Raw genomic sequence first — 5,312 nt, forward strand, 5'->3', positions numbered from 1 at the left:
GCGAGAAAAAAATTCTCTTTCATCACGACAACGCCCGAGTTCACACATGCTTCGTTTCAATGGCTAAAATTGAAGAACTAAAATTCGAATTGGTCGAACACTTGAAAAACTGGAAAAAATGGCTCGGTGGACAGAGATTTCCAGGCAACGAAGACGTCATTGCCTCTGTAAGTGCTTATTTTGAGGAACTTCCGAAAACGCACTTTTCTGAAGGATTAAAAAAACTTGAAAAGCGATTGACCAAGTGTATAGAGCTCCAAGGAGATTATGTTGAAAAATAAAAAAAAATTTACCCAAAAAAAATTGTTTTTATACTTCATTCTAAGGACTTATTGAACTACCCTCGTATATAAAATTTTCAATGCTTCACTTTAGAACTCTTAATTTTTTAGTTCATTTCCAATGTCTATATTTTAAATGAATTATTTCCCAACTTATCTGGTAGCTTGATTTTTGTTTAATTTATAAAGTTTCGTATTCTCTTGTTATTAGGATAGAATATTTTATTTAAATTTTCTGCATGTCTTATTTGATATTTGTATTTACCTATTCATTAGTTCATAATGAATGCATAGAACCTTCAGACTATAGACCAGATCCGTAACATTTATCTATAATTTTAGTTATCACTGAAGCTCTGACATTGGTTTCATACTTCTATTGCTAAACCTGTAAGTTTACTGTTTAACTAGAAAGATTAATTAACAAATTAACAATATAATACTACATTTGTATATTGGTACTTTTCATATATATTTTTTGATATTAAAAAAACATAAAAAACATTTTTGAGATGTTTTTGGAAGAATTAAATTTGACTCTTTGAATGTGATTAGATTTTTTTTATAAGATTTTATTTAACATATTTTAAAAACAGGGTTTTGTAAAAAAAGGTTACGTTCTTCACATGATAACCAAATTTGTTTTTACTGATTCCATTTTTTATATTTCATTACATTTCTGAAAAAAACCGTCCGATTTCAGTACGAAAATGTAAAATATACTATTTTTCAAATCATTCACAACTTCCAATTTCAATAAAAATAGTGTTATTTATCAACAACTTAAGTTACATTTTAGATTTAGTTGGTTAGATTAAATTTTTGTTTTTAAACGAAGAACGTACGAGCATAAAATAAAAAAAGTTATATTGATAAGCTCCATTAAAAAAGTTTAAGTAATACTCTCTATCACACTTTAAAGCGTACAAAACTATTAAATAATTTTGTTTGAAAAACAAAGATTTTTACAAACGGTTGATTTTTGCTTGTTCTATTAAAAAGTTGAGTTCCTTTTTGCATCTTGATCCTGTATAAAATGACAAATTTGATTTCAAAATTCAATACTTTAAAGTTTTTCTATATTTTTGGAAATGAATATTGAATACCTCTTAGGAAGAAAAATGAGTAAAAATAGGCGCCGAGCGCTTACAAGGAAGGTTTTTCTAGCTTTCGGTGCTTATATTTTTGGTCATGTCAGTTTTGGGCCCTGTGTCAATTTTAGGTCCTTAGAAAATTTTGGCTTATGCATCAATCTTATGCCCTATGACATTTAAGGGCTTATACACATCTTGGGTCTTATGTTAATGTTGAACCTTGTGTCAATTTTGTGTCCGTCATTTTTGGGTCTTATATCAATTTTTGAACTGATGTAAGATTTGGGGCCTATGCCAAATTTGGGCTTTATATCGCTTTTGGCCCTAAATCTATTTTGGGTCCTCTTTCAATTTTGGGCCATATACATGAATTTTGAGTCCTGTGTCAGTTTTGGGCCATATGTACATTTCGGGCCCATCTTAGTTTTAGCCCGTATTCCCATATTTGGCCCTATGTCAATTTTGGTCTCAAAAGAGATTTTGGACCCTACATAAATTTCGGGACCTGTTTCAAATTTGGCCCCCAAATCAATATGAATTTTTGATACTATGCCATTTTAGGATCCTGTGACAATTTTGGGCCCTGTATCGATTTCGGGAACTATGCGGCAATTTTCGGTTCTATATTGATTATTTGCCCAACGTCTATTTTGGACCCTATATCAATTTTCGTTCCTATAGGAATTTTGTGTCCTGTGTCACTTTTTGGCCCTATACCCGATTTTTTGTCCATATATCAATTTTTATTCCTATGTTAGTTTTGAACCCTCTGTCTACATTGGATTCTGTGACAACTTAAAAAAAAATAATTTAAACAAATATTTGAAATCAAAATTTAGTGATATCGAATAACGAAAGTTAATTTCAACTTGGTTCAACCAAATTTTCAAACATCAAAATAGCCATTATTTACTAATATTCAAAATCGCTATTGGGGGTATTTTGAGATACTAAGACAACTAGGGCCTGTATGAAATTAGCAGTTATCAGATTAAACACTGATTTAAATATCATTTAAATCTCAAATTTCCCGTTTACCTCCCTAAAATGTACTCATTACAAAACTTGCATTAGTTAGACATTTTAATAAGTGAATTTGCAATTAGAACTTAATTTTATTAGATTAAAACCATTATTAGAACAATTATAATTAGAATTAGAAAAAATTTTGAGAAAAAAATTAAATTAAACAAATACTTCAAAATTTGTCCATTAGCGCTGTCAAGAAAACCAACTTCAAATTAGTTGCAAGCAAATTCCAAAGCCTCAAAATAGCGATTTTTGAACATTTTTCAACATTTTTATTTTAGGATAGAATACTTCGAGCCAATGCGAAATTCATAGGGTAACTAGAAAAGGGACTTATTTAAAATAGTATTTTTTTTCAATATTATTAATATTTATTAAATATTATTTATAATATTCATCTCGGAAAATATGAAAAAAACATATTACAGGATAAATAATTATTATTACATAAGTATTATAAATAAGTAAATAAGTAAAAACAAAGGTCAAATTTTTGATAGAATAAGCAAAATTTAACCTTAGGGGTAAATTTTCGTTTCCAAAAATAATTTCTTTCAATTTAAATAATGCAATAAAAAACTGTAAAATGCAGGGTGTCTACCCTTCCTGAAGAACCTGGAATTATCAGAAAATTGTTATATGCCTGGAAAACCTGGAACTGTCAGGAAATTTGTAGATAGGGAGCGTTCACATTTGAGGTCACGCTTTATTTCAAGCTTTTTTATCACCCTCCCCCGTACCTCTTATCACGCTCAGGCACGAATTAACGAGACACCCACCTATAATAATACGTCACGTTCTGTCGACACCCCCCCCCCCTTTCACATTTTTTATATAATTATAAAATACTTTTCGGAATCTTCTCAAATATGGGAATCAAAGGTTACATGAACATAATCAAAAATATAAACCTGATTATTAATACTTTTTTATTCTTCTCAAATAACATATCAAACAGCTAGGATATCTATGGATTTAATACTTTTCATGTTGTCAATTAAAAACAGGAAAACCCTCCGTGACATCACACGCAGAACAGACCTATGGTCTGTTAAGTAAACACGACCACTTTATCATATTGAGTTTGTGAGCATTGCATAATTTAGTGCTAATTTTGGGCTAATTTTGTACCGTGCTTCTTAATTTTTTGGAAAAAACTACTGGTTTCCTTTAGCCGAACGTTAGTCTGGCACGGCCACGCATGAAATAATGCAAAATTCTCATTGTTTAAGATTGCATAAATAAGTGCTTATTTTGTACTAGATTGAAAAATGTAGGCGCATGCGCGTAGAAACGCAGCAGACTCCACGAAACGGAAGTCAGTGCTGTATGCATCAAAATTGACCAAATGGAAATTGGTCTAATGTTAAGGTCTTGCACATTTTGAGATACGTCACTACCAGAAGGTGTAGTTAAGATTTGTTTCTGCGATCTTGCAAAATTCTTATTTTTTAATATTGCATAATTTAGTGCGAAATTTGTGATAATTTTGTACCGCATTTAAAAATGTTGTGCTTTTTATTTTTGTTGGAAAAATCATGTAGCTTCCTTTGTCTGAGCATTAAACAACATTGCAAGTTAACATTGCTTAGTTGAAAAAATCATTAAAACAAAGGCCTAGTTAAATAATTAATTTTAAACTGTAATAGCAAATTGATCAATTAATGAATTTTACAACTTAATAATCGAACCACTTGGATAAAAATGATTTATTTTGTTGAAAAATAAATATTCAATTTGAAAATTCCAGTATTCCATTTACTTTGGTTTACAAATGAATTATTTAGTGAACACAAATTTTTTAATCTGAAAATTCAACTATTCCATTTTTGGTGGAAAATATCTCTTTTCAAGTATAATATTCTTCTAGACAATTGGGTAAAAATTCATACTATATTCTGTTGAATTATCAACAGACGAATTTTCTACCAAATAAACTGATACATTTTCAACTATTCTGCGGACAATTCGATAATGCTAGCTAGCCAGGGTCAAAACATAAACTAAAATCTGCCATAACTCATTCTGATTTTAATATTTTGACCGCAAGTTACATATCGTTGGAATCAAAAAAAATATAGATTCCGAATATAATATTTTTAATTTGCTAATTGTAAAACTATAACATTTTTATGTTTGAGATTTTAGGCCTCATTAGGACAAAGGGCCCCCCACTGGCAAGGCACGACACAGCGCTCTCACTCAGTCAGGGACGTGAGGAGAAGTCGAGTGGAGAGGGTAAGACGAGCGGCTGCGATCAAACGGATACTGCGCGATCGCGAGCCTTTTTTTTCGACCCTTGTCAGTGGGAGGAGGGGGCTCCTTTGTATTAATGAAGAATAAAATACGCAACATGACATTTTTTAAATTTGACAATTAGTCATTTAATAATATTATATTGTATCATTAAAAAAAAAACCGGTAGTCACTTGGGAGTATAGTCACTTTTTGGGTGAGAAATAAGTCATTTTTTTATTGTTTTCAAATTATTTAGTATGCGTGTGAAAATTTGACAAAACTGACGAAACTCAGATTTCCACGAGGAATGCTGTGAAGTTGGGTTTTCAATCCTACGCTGAGTTTGTTTATAACAATTGAAATAATATAAAAAAATGTGTAATTGTTTAACAAAACATTTAAACAAAGAAAAATCCACACCTACATATTATGAAGAAGAATATAAAGGTGTTTTTAGATTTTTTATATGGCTCTTACTTTTTTTATATTAATTATAAAAGTTTCAAATCCATATCAACAGGAGCACAGTAAATATACTATTACACCATTAGGCCATTTCTCTTTCGGGGTAGCCAAGGTCTTTGTTTCAGGCGTCGTTCACTCTACTGACACTCTTTTTATTAACTATTTTCCGCCATACTTTCCTGTCCTGGCATACTTCTCTAGCTTC

At 30.6% G+C, this 5,312-nt stretch overlaps 1 protein-coding gene across 3 annotated transcripts in view; it reads left to right on the plus strand.

Annotated features, from left to right (window-relative positions):
- Nucleotides 1-5,312, plus strand: part of LOC117166938 (lysosomal acid glucosylceramidase-like) — a 40,770-nt gene that overhangs the window by 20,555 nt on the left and 14,903 nt on the right. For 2 of the 3 annotated variants that reach the window (XM_033351441.1, XM_033351415.1), the window contains exon 1: nt 622-671. The exons of the other annotated variant lie outside the window; for it this stretch is intronic. The gene's annotated coding sequence lies outside the window, so the exon portion shown is untranslated. Of the gene's footprint in view, nt 1-621; nt 672-5,312 lie in introns of those variants that run through there. 3 annotated transcript variants of the gene reach the window in all.

The sequence above is a fragment of the Belonocnema kinseyi genome, chromosome 1, assembly GCF_010883055.1.
Source record: "Belonocnema kinseyi isolate 2016_QV_RU_SX_M_011 chromosome 1, B_treatae_v1, whole genome shotgun sequence".
NCBI classification, from domain to species: Eukaryota; Metazoa; Arthropoda; class Insecta; order Hymenoptera; family Cynipidae; genus Belonocnema; species Belonocnema kinseyi.